The sequence below is a fragment of the Lissotriton vulgaris genome, chromosome 6, assembly GCF_964263255.1.
Source record: "Lissotriton vulgaris chromosome 6, aLisVul1.2, whole genome shotgun sequence".
Classification (NCBI taxonomy): domain Eukaryota; kingdom Metazoa; phylum Chordata; class Amphibia; order Caudata; family Salamandridae; genus Lissotriton; species Lissotriton vulgaris.
In genome coordinates this window covers 287,572,128-287,588,730 of record NC_141694.1, presented here as the reverse complement: position 1 = coordinate 287,588,730, position 16,603 = coordinate 287,572,128, and the positions used below count along the sequence as shown (strand labels likewise).

Below are 16,603 nucleotides of genomic sequence, written 5' to 3'. Positions count from 1 at the left end.
AAAATTCACAGACACTTTTAATATTAACTTTCATAAATGCAAAATCATAAATGCAGAATCATCTCATCGCCCCCCAGCACCAAGGGGGCCCTCTGGCTCGCATCTCGCACTGAGCCTACCACGCAAGGTGCAGCGCACCTGCGCCCAAGAGAAGTGGGCCCCAACCTCTGATCCTTGTCCGCCATTTCCAGGGCCCCCCCCCCCGACCACCAGGCTGCCCAGGGACCCAGGAGGCTCGTGATCTGTCGCCCTAGCCTCCCCAGCCGGTGGTCACATCTTCCCAGCGAAGAGCTTACCGTCTCCCCCCTCAGTGCTGGCCTATGGAGTACGCAAGGCGGACTCCCGTCCTTTGTGTTAGTCAATGTCACTGATCGCAGGTCTCTTTTCCGCCACAAGGGTGGCCAAGGCCCTCAGGTCTGCCACCCTCCCCACCTGTGCTCTGTACAAACGACCAAAGTCCTTTAATCCATGTGTCTGTGCCCAAGTCCGACAAATGCACTCCATCGTGGTGGTACATACCATCTCCCGAGATCATCCGGTGAGGGATATGACACAAGCGGCCCTTCACTGAGCACAACCTTGCCATCTCCCCGTTGAGTCGCCTTACTGACACGTTCAAGGACCTTGTTCGACCTCCCGGGCCCCATGTCCTGCGCGGTATCATTGCTGACCAAGCAATCCTGGCAAATGGAAAGACCCGCCCCAACCACGCAAATTCTGTCAGCAACGCCTCTTTGACTGCCAAGCGACCACGATCCACCATGTCATTTCCTCCCAGGTGAATGATAATCCAATCTGGAGACTTGTGCCCTTCTTGTTCTTTTAACTCCTCTACGAGCCGCCTCAGGTGACGAATTTGCATGCCCCCGACGCCTCACCACAGGAATTCCGTCTTGCTCAAGTCTGCCGGTTTCACCACTCGTCGTTGATGTAAACGCACCGTAGCGCGACGCACGAACGAGTGCCCCAATACCCACACCACCTTCGCGGGCATACTAAGTTTAGAGGAGAGAAATGGAAAAGTCAGGCACATGTCACAGTGAATCATCGATCCATCATTACAACAATTCAGGCCCACATATCTGCGGTAGCAATCGGAAGACCAGCGCCCTACTCTCTTAACCGCAGTGCTCTGAAGGCCTGCCCCCGCAGCCAAAGTAGCTGCGCCAATTCTAAATGAATGGGATGAGTATCCTGCTGACCCCAGACCCAATCGCGCTAGCACCAACCCAAAGACCGCCTTAAACTGAAATTGCGACAAACAGTCCCCATTCTCATGAATAAACAAGGCCTGCCCGCTCCCAACTGGGCGCAGGGCCAAATACGCTCTCATCCGGGTTACCGGGCAAGCCGAGACCCCTGGCGCAGGACCCAGACGAATGGTGACCCCCTTGCCCAATTGGTCGGTCTTAGATCTCCTCAAAGCTACTACCAGACTACCCGAAGACAGGCAAGTGTCCCTATGTTGCAGGCCCCCTTCCTGGTCAACTCTAGATGACAGTGAGAAAAAATAAGGAAACCCTGTGGTTTGTTCTAGGTCCTTCAATACGACCAATATATATACTATGTGTAAACACTATGTACTGTGTGGCGGGCGGGGGGATGGGTTCCTAATTGGAATTTTTTTAAACTACATCTAACATATATACCAATGGGTGGCACAATTCAATACGAGAAACAAGAATAAACTAAGAAATATATAAAAATATAGTGCTATTTATTTAGGTACCTCCCTGTTAAGGGTTACACTCTAAGTTTAAAAACATGAGTTTAAAAGACAATCCATTACATTATAAAAAACCATAAAGCAGTCAAAAAACAAAAGTCGACGCGGCGTTTCGGTGGTTGTAAAATGGTTGCACCTTCTTCAGGACGTTTTGACTAGAACGATTCGAAGTCTAAAAATAGAACAACATTCTTTTAGATACCTATTTCTATGCATCAACATGTAAATAACAATTTTAAGAATAAAGCCACACCTATTCATTTAGACTATCTCCACCCCTTGCTTATGTCGAAGAGACTATCCACACCTCCAGCTTATGACTATAGAAACTGTTAGTACACCTATATTTGCGCTAGAGCGCTACATGTCTTTATGCAGCATTCAAGTGCCTATATTTGTGCCAGAGCACTACATGACTTTATGACTTTATACAGCATTCAAGTACCTTGGAATTGAAGACTTTATTGAAGAAAAGACTTTCCTTTAGTGTTATCTTGGTTTGTCGGTAATCTTTAAAGTGAAAGTAAAGCCTTTGTGAGGGTAAAAGAAAATCATACTAATATTTAATACAGTTAATCCTAAGTTAACAATTTCTTTTATATTCCTCTATTTGTTTATGCCTTTACCTTTTTAAGGTTTTTATATTCCTTATATCGACACAGAGGGGCCACCGTTTATTAATTCTGTGGTTTGTGTCCAAAATATCGTTAGGTATTCCTTCTTCGCATTGGAATCACTAATTGGGGTAAACCAAAGGCATTATGATGTTTATATATGTTATTTACCCTTTTTTTCTCATTTTTTATTTGAATCTTTGTATGTCTTTCATACTCACCAGAAAAGAAAAACTTTTCATCTATTCTGTTTGGTCTGCGGTGGATATTTCGCAGGTTGAGGTTGGGAAGACAATCTCTCTTTTTGTTAATAGCCTGTCGATTTAATAAATTTTTTAAGGCATTAGTTACTATACAGGTAGCATTATAATGAAATTTTATGTGACTTTTTAATTTACACAGAACAGTCCGTTATTTACTTGACTGTTCCAGTGGTACTAAGGTTTGTTTATGTTCATCATTATTAATAACCATGGCCGACGACGCTGCCTTCTATTGCCCCTTTAATCGTCGGTTTTTGATAACGGGCATAGCTTTAAAAGTTATCTTATCTAGTGCTTAAATGTAGTTACCGGTTTAAATCATAAATAAACAAAGTATAAATCCCAACTGGCGCTTACAAAATATGCGACTATAGTTGGCGAGCGTCAGTATGAAAATATACTCGTTTGGCGCTTCAATGGGATTACGAAGTCGTATTTAAAAAAAAAAAAGTTTTAACTCAGACGCGATCTAGGGCGTTCTAGATCTAGCTCCCTAGAATCAAAACGAGGATACAAGAAGCGTTTCCTGGTGATCCATATGTTATCTATATTTGCATACCTCGTTTGTGTGAAGCGGCCTCCCTGCTCCTCTGTGTCCGGGTCTTCATAGGGTAGTGTTTACGTACCCTCTAGGTCGGTTTTTATGCTGACTCTGATTAAGTTCACCCGGAAGTGAAATAAACGCGAGCATAATTTTTTCTCTATTTAACCACGTAATTAGTTCGCATTGTTATCGTTTATTTGCTCTAAATATACATACAATTGTTGCACAAAATATATCCTCTGTGGATCTTCCTACAGAGTTACATTTAGTGCATCAACATTAACGACCCGGAAGTACTCTATCTTTGGTGTAACTGGTTTATTCTTAATTTTAACTACGGTTTATTATATACATGATTTAATATGTAGCAAGTTCTAGTTTGTTATTTGTTATTTATTTCGAAATGGGGACGTTATCTTAATATGCCCATCAAGTTTTCTGTGCCGTCTTTCGAGTTGGGTCGCCATTTTGGATTGGGTTCGATATTCGAGCTAGCGTTCATAGACCCGGCTGTTTTAATTAATTATTTTTCGGGCTCAAAGCTAACAGCAATCACCGCTGATATCTTTATCGATCTGCCGTGCTTAGTCTTTCTCTCTGGAGTAGGTCTATTTTCGAAAAACACACATATAATTTAGACACTTATATCCTTTACAGCATTTACACAACAATATCGCCGATATCGTATTGAATTGTGCCACCTATTGGTATATATGTTAGATGTAGTTTAAAAAATTCCAATTAGGAACCCATCCCCCCGCCCGCCACACAGTACATAGTGTTTACACATAGTATATATATTGGTCGTATTGAAGGACCTAGAACAAACCACAGGGTTTCCTTATTTTTTCTCACTGTACTTGCTCCCAACCCTGTGAATAGAACCAGGGGAACCTTCCAACTTTACTTTTTGGCAACTCTAGATGACCCCACCACTTCACCCAGACGGAATGCCCCATAAAAGGTTAGAGTGAAAGCTGCCCCCAGCAAGACGCCTTCAAAAGGCGAGTTACAAACTGAAGGCAACAGATCCACCATGGCACATAAGGTAGGGATGTCTAAAGGCCTACGAGGATCCCGCCTAGGTCCTTCCAGTCTTGCCCAGCCCGCTACAGCCTTCCTGACTAAAAAGGAACAACCCGGGTCTCGTACCCCTGCCAGCTTCGCAAAGAAGCCTATTGCCGACAGGTTAGCTTTAACGAACGAGACAGCCCTGCCCTGATCCCTTAACGCCTGTAAGTACCCATGAATAGCTTCTGGGGCAAACAATTGTGCCAACCCAGCCTCTTCCACAAAAGACCTGTAGGAATTAAAATGCCTTTGGTAAGATTTCCTGGTGCGATCGCTCAGAGAAGCACCTACCAGCCCCGCTAATGCGGGGCACCAATTGTCCACAGTGATGGTGGGAACTCTGTCATTCGCTCCTCCGCCTGCGGGTGGAACCTCCGGAATTCCTGCAACTTGGAACGAGACAAAGCATCAGCAGCATTGTTGTAAACTCCTGGTATATGCGCCGCCTTGAAAGTCAAGTTCAGCCTCAAGCACACTAGCACCAAACGTTTTAACAATCTCAACACATGCCTACAAGAGGCCCCTTGTCTGTTAATAGCCTCTACCACAGCCATATTGTCCGACCAGAACACCACTGCCCTGTCCCTGAAGCGGTCGGCCCAAATTGTCACAGCCACAACTATGGGAAAGAGTTCCAGGAAGTCTATGTTCTTTGTCAGGCCTGTCTTGTGCCAATCCGCTGGCCTTTCCGCCCCACACCAGGAAGGACCCAAAATGGCACCAAAACCGATGCAGTCGGCCGAATCAGTAAACAGGCCGAGTTCAGAGCTAGACACCAGAGGGGCCGGCCACACCACCCTACCATTGAATTCACTCAGGAAACTGCGCCAAACTCTAAGATCGTCTTTCACCTCGGCCCTCAACCGAACACGGTGGTGCTTGTGCCTTAAGCCCCCCATTGCCCTAGCTATGGATCTTGAGAAAGGGCGCCCCATGGGGATGATTCTCAGGGCGAAATTGAGCTGGCCAACCAGCACCTGGAGCTGGTGAAGTGTAACCTTTGGTCCCGCCAGAGTGGCGTCAATCGCTCGGGAAAAAGCCTGAACTTTATCCAACGGTAACCTGCACTCCCCTGCCACTGTGTCAATTTCTATCCCCAAAAAGGACATGCACGTGGCCAGGTCCACTGTTTTGTCCGGTGCCAGGGGGACCCCAAATTCCTGAAACATCAACACCAGCTCGTTGAGAGCTCTGGCGCACTCCTCTGATGCTGCCGGCCCCATCACCATGAAATCGTCTAGATAATGCACCACATTGACACAACCTGTCCTGCGCGAGAACACCCATTGCAGCATGGAACTAAAGGTCTCAAAATACTTGCAGGATACAGCACAACCCATGGGCATGCACTTATCATAGTAAATTGCTGCTGAAACTGGAACCCTAGTAGCTTGTAATCCTCAGGATGTACTGGTAACAGCCGGAAGGCAGACTCAATATCAGTTTTAGCTAGCATAGTCCCCCGCCCTAGGTCACTCACCATTCGCACTGCGGCATCAAAGATGAGTAAGTAACAGAACACAAAGCTGGGTCAATGGAGTCATTCACAGAGTGACCCTTAGGAGCGGAGAGGCTGTGTATCATCCTAAACTTCCCAGGATCCTTCTTAGGTACTACCCCTATGGGGGAACATACATAGCCTGCTAACGGAGGAGCGGGGAAAGGGCCAGCGACCCTGCCTAGGGCCAATTCTTTCTCCACCTTTGCTGCCACCACCATTGGATGTATTCTAGCTGACAGGAGATTGCTGCATTGGTCAACGGGAGGAACGCCTAGGGCGGGAATGCGGAACCCCACAGAAAAGCCATCAAACAAAACCTAGGCTGCTGCCTTATCAGGGTACTGATTGAGCCAATAAATCAGTTTCCCTATGTCTACAGGCCAAGGTAGCTTATTGTTGTGCAGGCTTAGTCTCTCTGCCCCTCGCCCCCCCACGCTCTTTGAGCTTCTTATTACATTTGAGCTCAGGATGGGAGGGGTGACCGCAGAAGGAGCATGCATGTTTAAATCTGCACTGCCCTGCGGGCCAATTGCATGTCTTTTTATTAAACGCCGAGCAAGATCCTTTCTTTTCCCCTGGGCCTCCTTGCGAGGTCCGAAATGGCTGCTTCGTGTGGTGCCCCCCACCATTAACGTTCTCAAGCCAGGCATTTATTTCCACCTGGTCCCAACCAATACTGGGGTTCTCCTCTTTCGCCCACCGGGATTCCCTATCGTAATCCAACCATGCTGTCCCCCCATGAGTCGCATGCGCTTTCACAATTTTATTAGTGTAAAAAACCAATGATATTGCCAACTCAGGCCTTTTTTCCAATAACACCGTCATGTACACGTGGAAACCAAAAAGCCAATTAGTCAGAGACTCTTCTACCCTTGGCTTCCTGTCCTTGAAGGAGCCCTCTTTCCCCTCCCTGAACTCAATATCCCTCCTTTTGGGTCTGATGAGCGCAAATATATCAGCATATGCCCCTTTCCAGATTTTTTCCTTCATTTCCGTGGACACATGCGTGGACAACACATTCCCGTGTACCCCATTGGGAACTACCCCCAATTCCCCACTTTTGGTCGCCACCTCGCATGCCTTAGCTCCTACAGGTACTGTCGCTATCGCTGGTGTCAGGGGTGCCGCTCCTGTAGTCCCACTGGGCTTCGCACTCCGTGCCTCTACTACGAGGGCTAACTGTTTCTACAGTCTGCACTGGTGCCCACGGGGCTGCTGCCACTGTGTTGGGAGTTTGTCCAGCTGCCGGGGGTGCCAGCTGTCCTACTAGGGTAGCTACGGATGCCAAGAGGCCCGCCATAGGGTCCTGTGTGAAAGCTGCCTCCACCACTGGTTGAGGGGGGGGTACTGGTAAGTCAATTACTGCCTGGTGCACATTCGCAGGGGCCAATGCCTTCAGTGCCTCCCTAATCTCTGCCAATGATGATCCCACGGGGTCAGCTGGCGCTACTGCTGGCGCGGGCGCTCCCCCGGCTGGTCCTGTTCCTACAGGCAATTCCGCCCTTGGTACCACTAGCATGAGGGGCGTAGTAATTATATCCTCTAATGGAGGGGCAAGTATATTCTCTAATGGAGGGGGGACGGGACCTACTGATCTCACATCCTCTGTTTCTCTGTCATGCGACTTTTTTCTCTTCTGCGATGCCCCCCCTTTTCTTTTCTGGTGGGCTCTGGGCTTCTTTACTAACGAGGGGAAGGCAGACCTGGGTGGCACCCATTCCCTACGCGGTCGCTCATTGATGCTCTCCTGTTCCAGATCCTCCTGCGAGGCATCGCTATCGCTCGAGCTCTCTTGGTCATTACCTAACTTAGCAAGCACTAATTTCAACAATTGCGCGATTTCGGGGTCCTTCCCTTTCCGTTTGTGGCTGACTTTCTTAGGGGCCATCGCTTCTCTAAACGGGTTATGCGCTTCTAAACAGCTCAGGGTCAAACGCGCACTTCCTTGCTCCTACGCGGTAAAAGCCAGCTGCTTGTCTGATCCCTCTCGCCTGTCGTGTGTTGTGCCCTCGAGGTCAGCGCTATCACTACAACATCAAATTCCGCCTAGCGCGCCTTTACACACTCCTGCCACGTGGGCTCAAGCCCCGCACCCAGCCTCCCCTCGCAGAACCGCCCACGTCGCCCTCGAAGGAGCCCGGACCCCGGAGCCCCACCGGCAGCCACCAACCACCGGAAGCGACCCGCACACAATAACCCTCGAACCCCCTCCCGCAATCGGCAGCTGCAAGCAGGCCCCCAGAGCTCCTGGCTCCTTACCTGGCACAATGGGCGTCTCTTCGCAGCAGCGCGCTGGTCTCCGCCGTCTCTCCTCCCAGCTGCAGAGCCTCGCTGCCGGGCTCCGGATCACCGATCGCCGGCCTCCAACGCAGCTCCTCGCCCTCCCTCGACAATCCAACGGGAGGTGCGAGCGCCGAGGCACGAGGGACGATGGGACAATTTAAACTTAAGCTAAAAGGAGAGGGGGGTGGAATGGAGTCGCCCGGCGAGGTCGTCAGCTGGAGTGGCAGAGGGCAAAGAGAGACTGAGGCCACGGTGCCCTGACCCTAAATAGGGCAAAGGTCTCCGCCCCCTGCCACCCGGACATACGTATTAGCCGACCCGGAAGGACTTGGCGGCCGAGTGCCGATTGGGCAACCGGCCGCCCTAGATCACGTGACCAGGGGCGTGGCCCGGGGGGCCCGGGCCCTAAGGGCGCACTTAGTTATACTCGCGCTTGTCAAAACAATGGGTAGAGGGGTTGTTGGCCTAACGGCAAGGGCGGTCGACCTCAAATCTGGGGAACCTGGTTCGAGTCCCGGCAAGGCCGCGCAACTTCCTGTGATTCTGGGCAAATCGCTCAATCTAACAAAACTGAATGAGTCCTCATGTAACGCAACTGACACCCGATACCTTCGGGTCAAGTTCGCGCTATATAAAACTCCGTAATAAATGACAATATGCAATATATGAACTACATTGACGGAAAATTGGTGGGACAAGAACAAACAGGAAATCTGAACAAGCATTTGCAATGCAATAGGTCTCGCATTAGGAAAGTTTGAGCTATTGGTATTGTAAATGACACATTTTTTATTTATGTGTTGGTTTTGAAAATAGCGAAATTAATAGCTTTGTCATTTACAATGCCAATAGTTTTAACTTTTGCAAATGTGACACCTATAGCATTTGTAATGCAATATGTGTTGTATTTACGTGACTTAGATGTATTGATATACAAATAAAAATGGCTTTTGTTTTTTTAAATAATGAATACTTAAAAAAGTTATTGAAATTTATAATGGCAAAAGCTTTTGTAAATAACTTTTGTGAAGATCATGTTCATTATATTGTATTGTGACGAAAATTCGGGAACAGTAGTGAAATATTAACATTTTTTTGTGACATGTAATAAAGCTTGAAACGTTGAGAGAACATATTTGAACTAGTTTTGTGTTATTTCTAACGGAACACTAAGAGGTCACTTGTGGAGTGTGTGTGCCTTACAATTGTTTGCCGTTTTGAGAGAAGACGGGTGTTGGATCTGCGCAGAGAGCACAGGGACAGTACTGCTCTGCACACTTGACCCAAAATTCGAAATCCCTTTATTTTAACTAGTTACAAAGACATTTTTTTACCTTAGCCAACAGTAATCGTACAATATTGTTTGTCAGATGTCTTGTATGTGGGAGAAACCGCTGCCAACAACCCACGTGCTTTGTGTGGTCTGTTTACCTAATTCCCATATTGACAAAGTACCCGGGAGAGGGGGGGGGGGGAGAACTCAAAGACTAAGAAACAGGAGAATGGAGGGTTACCTTAAGAGGCAGAGTTACAAACATGCAAAGGAGCCCAATAGATACACCAAGGAAGGATTTTCACTGAGGCAGGGGAATACTACTGTGAACAAAGAAAAAGTGACAACCTAACCCGTACTCACACAAAAGACAGTTTCAAGTATAGGGACATGAACATAGCTAGATACAAGAAGGCTGACATATTCACATTCTACAAGGAACTACCAAACGTGTGCAAGCATGCACGTATCAACAATTGACACCTTACATTCAATATTACAGTAAAGAACGCATACACACACAAAAATCACACACCCAAATACTCACCTGTATCTACACAGACAGAAAATTACCCATTATGATAGACAAGAGACCCAGTGGTGAATGGTGGAACAGGCTTTTACAGGGCAAAGCTGAATGCAATGTTCACACCTGGGGTGCAGGTAAAGAGTTCCATTATCTGAAATGCATCTTACTCCACCAAACTCAATTACCATCCAACAGTGGCGGTAGCAATTGGTCACCTTCACTGAGTTTGAGGGACACTTTGGTTGTAGCCCAACAAGAAAGTCTAGCTCTGCTGACAAATGCAATGTTTCACTTTGCAGCCCCATCAGTAGACTTGCAGATAGTTTATTTCCAGTACACTGTGCTTTACTTTTGTAAACTCATGAAACAGGGCAGGTGAGCCATCTTTCCCAAGCCCTACACAATACTTTCTTCCAGCCTCTTCCATATAATACACAGTCATAAAAATGGGTCAGTATCTGAAGCAACAAATCCAATAGAGGGAAGGCAACTCCAATGTGAGGGTGCGCATCTCCCTGGTTTAAACAGCCAGTATGACCTTGCATTCCATTAGCTCCCGAGAAGCAGAATGCCCTACTACATAGGAGCAACAGCTCTCCACAAAACAGCCTGAAGGGTTGGCTGTATCGTTCGCACAGCCTTAAGATGTGAATTTTACTTTTGTATTTATTTTCAGTAGGACAACACATTCTGGTACGAAATGCTGTACAAAGGACATATTACTATGTAAGGACACTTCCAATGTAGTAACTTATAAAGACCAAAAATTATTAACTGCCGTAGGAAGTAGTTAACAGAGTGGGAAAACAAGACAACATAGTACAATGGAAACTAAAACACATATGTGATGTGCATATAAATATTATGGAGGTTAGTGCCCTGAGAGACGGTTAAACTACACTGCTATTTGTTAGCAACACAAAAGAGACTGGCAGAATGGGTTCACTTCCAACACAAATGCAAGAGGTGTTGGATGGTACTTGCTACAAAGGACAGCTCTAAGAAGTAGGTATTCACCGCACACTCACAAGTGAATGTGGGAGCACCTTCCAGAGACAATTAACCCCTTCGCTGCTGATGACGAGCTCAGCTCGTCATCAGCCACGGGTGGCGTGTGCTGATGACGAGCTGAGCTCGTCATGTAACGCGGTATTTTCAAAAATGCCGCACAGCGCAAAAATCACCGCAGCAGCGATGCGGTTCAAGAAAACCTAGGATACTTAGCATATAGCAGAAGATGCTGCTCTCCAAAAGTCATAGCCCAAAGACTGTGTGATCCTTTAACAAAAGTGCAACCAAAGAGAAGGTGCATAAGAGCCAGGGAATTTACATGTCCCAAAAAATAAGACTATCTATACATTTTTACCTTAAGAAGAGAGGGCCCCTAAAGCAATGGAAGCCACCCATAGCATGGACTGAAGCAGTACTTGACAATGAAGTAGGATTTCCGGCTCCAACAAGATAAAGTAGAACAAAGCAGGGTTCTCTTTGAAAATGAGAACTTATGTTAAGGAGGGTTTAGCAGAGCAACTTCAGGATCATGCATTTTCTGCTAGTCCACAGTTGAGAATAAGTATCACTTCTCGATCAGCAGCCATTTTTGTTACAGAATGTTATGATAGAGTAGGCCCGGAGAACATACCTATTACACCAGCGACATCTCGCATAATTTGTTAATTTCAGATTGAGATTGTTCGTTAACATCCTTTGTTAAACCACACGTGTGGCAATAGAATGCGAATGCCCAGAACACAAGTGGCTGTTGCACACAGCACATTTGTTTTTTGAGCTTTTGAAGCAAAAAATGTGTACTTGTGTTCATTTCTGCATTTCATGCTTAAACATAGTTCTAAATGCTGGATTTGCATAAGTTTGAGCAAGCTTTGCAGAACTTCACAAAAGCAGGTTACACAAATTTCGTACATCACACATTTATCTGGGGCTCCTTGCAATGTTCTCCATTTTAATGCTGCTAAAGTAACACTCCCCTAAACCAGCATTGAGATACCTGCACTATCTATGTCGAGCTGAACTCGCATCAGTCCTCTCAAGTGAAATTCACTCACCCATTTCACATACCCTTCAGAAACCCCGAGCGCACTCACTCCAGCAGCACAGAGTGGTGGTTTATTCATCAGCTGCATAAATATGAAGCGTGAGGAGCACAAGTCTGAATTCCAAAACAGGCTATTACCGTGCCATTGTAGATAAAATTATGACACCCGAGCCTCGTAATCACACCTGTAATTTAAATTAATAGAAAGGCACACAACTGTGCCAGCAGGGCTAAAAGAGTAAACAAGTCAAAGGGATTTCACCATTGAGGCTAGTGTGCTCGTAGATTAAACTTTATGCGTGAATAAAAAAATGTTAACATTTAAATCTCCGTGCAATCATCATTCGACCTTTTGAGTAAGTAGGACGGAAACTTTAAAGCTTACAGAAAATCAGTGCATGTTTTTGTCCTTCCTCGAAAACACTCCCGCTGCCCCTCTGAACACCGCTCTGTACAGCGGTTACGGCAACTGTACAAAAGGGGCTCCTGACTATAGGCAGCTAAGCTGGGAGCCTCGGCAGAGTGGGTGGGGGTCAGCGCTAACAGGCAAGGTAGCGGTGCCTTGCAGAGGTGTGTGAGTCGGTCCCAAAGCTGGATTAGGGAGGGATGGGCTTGCCTCTGCAGCAGGGAACTAGAGGTGCTGTGCATGTGAATTAACAGAGGGGCTTCAGATCAGGTCTGAGTGGCTTTCCGCTCATCTCGGTTACTAAACTACTGGGTCTACAAGCAGGTCCAGCCTAAATGGATTTCCGGAACTTTGAGAATCTCATTGCTAAACCAGCAGTGGGTACAAAGCAAGACACGATCAACTGAGTTGTGTTGTGGATAACTTTACAGAACAAGCTCAGCGACAGAGTTTGAACCGGAAGTTCGGCAGCGTGCAGCCGGTCGTGGGGCAGGACTTCCGCCTTCTGCGTGAAGCCCGCATCCACGGAGTGCCAGAGAGCAGCTCAGCATTGGTGACGCGGGCGGGGCTCCCATGCCTGAGGGAGAGCCCCGCGGTGGCTGCCGAAGTCAGGAGTGGCGGCGATGCGGTGAGTAGGGCTTTGTTGTAAGGGGGGCGGGGTGTGTGTCTGTGCAGGGGGGGATGGGGGCTGCGGTGGGTGTATGCATGCGTGTCTGTGTGTGCGTGCGTGCAGGGAGGGGTGGGGGGGGCGGCAGCGTGTGTACGTGTGCCTGTGTGGTCTGTGTGCAGGGGTGTGGAGGCTGGCTGTGTGCGCACGGGAATATGAGGCACGAGAGGGGCACGGCGCCGTGCGCGCCCAAGAGGTCAAATCTGCGCTCTGCGCTCGTGCCACTCTCGTGTCCCACATTCCCAAATACGGGCAACATAAGGTCTCGAGCAGACTCTGTTCGACCTAAAAAAGACTATTAAGCGGTTGGCCCACCACTGCGCATCCACAACTCCTGCAGACATTTGATAAACTGAGTTCTCTGAAACCTTTTCGTATACAGAATGTATATCAAAAACAGTTACACATTTACTAGTTTCTAAATGCTCCAGCTGTCACACAGGTCAATGCCTCCATGACCCTCCTCAATGCTGTCTGCTTGATCCTGCTGTAATGCTGTTCTGGCTTCAAGAGTCTGAGGCGACTCACTGGGGAGGAGAATGACCTGCAGCTTCGCCAGATTTTAGAAGGCTGTTTGGGCGGGGAAATAGGAGCTGTGCAGAGTGCAATTCGCATGTTTGACAGAGTAATAGAGAAAATCTGAATAAATTGTGAGTATGTGTCAGATGGGTAGGTGCGTTTGTCCGGGGATGTTGGGATGGGCGTCCAGGTTCAGGAGTCTGCCTAGCATAATGCTTGACATGGCAGTGGCATTCTTGGCAACATTCCACATATCCCAGGCATTAAGTGGAGGGGTCATCATTTAATGTGCACTCATATCAATATTTAGGCTATCTCAGGCATAATGGTAGACCATCTAGGGATGCATACAGATTCCTAGCTTTTGCTCGTATACATCTCATTGCAGATTTTTCATAATTTACTATTTCCTCATCATTCTAAAGATAACACTCTTTTTACAATTTCACTGCCACCATCACATGGCTTATTTACCCTGTGACTTTTACCTCCATCCATTTTAATCATTAAGCCTCTAAAATGGTTAACCCCTAAATCTTAACCTGTTATTCACAAGCTCTATTAAACACTTAAGCTCTAACCCTTTACACCCTTACCCATAACCAAAACACTTACCTGCTCACCGTTATATCCTTTATCTTTTAATCCCTTGCTTGCTTTTAATCCATTACACCAACCCCTTCTCCATACTCCTTTTACCATAAAAATCCTTAAATTCTTACCTTTACATGCTTAAGTCCTTAGCATATAGGTAGTATGCCCTTATCAGGTAACCTTAACCCTAATCCCATTAATCTTTCACCCTGTATCCTTATCCACAACTCTTACCTTTACACACTTAATCCCTTATCTAGACCCCTTGCCCTTAACCCATAACTCTCACCCCTTTACCATATGCCCTTACCTTTGTCATTACCCTAAACCCCTTACCATTTTAATTTTAAAGCTTACCTTTACACCCTACAGCACACACACCCCAACCTCTTATCCACCAACACTTGCCCTTTCCCTAAATCCACTTATCCTTTTACACTTTTAACTCCCATATTCTAGCCTAATACCAAGACTCCCACCCCTTACAATAACCCCTTTTCACTTTTCATTAACCCCTTACACATCAATCCGTTCTATTTGCTTCCTTACCCCTTTCCACATTCCCTGAACCTTTCCCTATACTCTTACATTTAACTCCTCATCCTTAACCCCTTACATTCTACCCCTAACATCTTACTCCTAATCCTACAACATCTTAAAATATTATCCCTATAATACTTATGTATTTATCATTATGTTAGTTACAATGAAATGACAAACAATGAGTTTGTGTATAATGAAATTTTAGTCCATGAGGAAATTGCATAACAATGAAATGGATGTAAACAAATGGTATAGTCCTCATAGTGGGCAATCTAAACAAAAGTGTGACTAAGCATGCCATAACTGTTACCCCAGACACATGTTGCTCACAACATGTTAGGCAATTGTTTTACATAATTCTCGCGATTCCTGGCCTAACAGAATTGACAATCCTGATCATATAGTTGACTTCCCTAATTTTAGAGGCTCATAATAAATTGGAATAACAGGCATATTGCGAACATAAATGAGAACACTAAATGCACATCCCGTCACATCTATTCAAGATGCAAGTTTCAAGCTGTCCACATTGCCTCCTGACGAGTTAATTGCTGATGTTGGTCTACCACTGCCCACTGGCCTTTGTTACATTTACGTCTATACACTGCATGTTTTTACTATTGTTTTTAATCATTAGGACTAGAGAACAGGTTGCCACAGGAACCACTGTCTTTACTCACGCAATAAAATTAATAAAAGAATGGAATTTAAACTTTAAAAAGTCTAAAACGTCTATTCACTGACTTCTTAAGCTTCTAGTACAGCATAAACACTGTTCATTAAAAAATAACGGTATAGATATTTTCTACGCATATTGAGCAATTTGGGGCCATCAACATCACCTCTACAACCTCCACTAAGGCTCTTCCCCATCAAAGAGGGTTTACCCAAGGACCTACTTCCAACTAGCGGTCGTCTCCCCAAACTCCTTCTCTCAACAAGGCAGAACACCAACAGCAGACCCTTGCAATTTAAAAAGTAGCCATCCCGGACTGAACTCGACCATATACCTGAAGGAGTCTTCAAAATACTTGCTTGAATGAGGCTGACTTCGCACTTCTCTGACCCCTTTCCTGCTGCAGTTGTCAAAATCTCAGTCACATCATTTATTCCACATGGACCAAAATCATTAACTCCTCCTTATTGGGCGGCTCCATACTGGGCTCCCTCAAACTAGGCCAAGTCAACCCGCTCATCTAAAAATATGGACGCTGACCATAACAACCTTAACAATTACTGGCCTAAACTAACATCCCTCTCCTTGCTAAAACCATTGAAAATTGTGTGCTTGAACAACTCAACAACCACTCTGAAAATGTATCCTGCAAGACACATCGCAATCTGGGCTCAGGAAAGGCTGCAGTACATAGACTGCAATACTGCCCACACAGATCTCTGGCTACTGTCCAGACGTCCCTCCTAGTCCTCCTGGACCTCACGCGGTCTTTGAAACTGTCAACCGTGATATCCTCCTAAACACCCTCTCACAGCGTGCAGGCAGCAATGGAACTGTCATTCAGTGGTTTGCTTCTTTTCTTAACTAACACCCACATATTAATCAAACTTAGCAACTACACCTCAAAAGCAAAATCAACCTCATCAAAGACCTAAAAACTGTGGTGCAAACCGTAGCCCTCTCCAAACTGGACTACGGTAAAATACCGTTCACGGGTGCCCCAAAAACACACATTGCCCCTTTGAAAGCTACATGGCACGCAGCGGTCAGACTACTGTTGTGGGGGAAGAGTCGCTTTAAGTATATCACTCCCACACTCAAGAAACGCAACTGGCTACCAATAGAGACAAGATGTAGTCTCAAAACTGCCTGCATAACCCACAAAGCTCTCTACACAAAAAAGTCTACCTCACAAACAAACTATGAAAACCCTTCCAAAAGAGACCTCTTAGAAGCTCTAACAGTTTACTCTTGATTCCGCCCAAATTTAAGAAAGAAAAATCTCGTACCCCCTCTTTCTCCAAGAAAGCTCCCAGAATCTTGAACTTGCTGCCTCAG

General features: G+C 46.2%; 1 protein-coding gene across 1 annotated transcript in view; it reads right to left on the bottom strand.

The window, feature by feature from the left end:
* LOC147707147 (NBAS subunit of NRZ tethering complex-like) overlaps positions 1 to 16,603 on the bottom strand; it is a 782,701-nt gene that overhangs the window by 698,396 nt on the left and 67,702 nt on the right. The gene's annotated exons all lie outside the window — the stretch shown is intronic.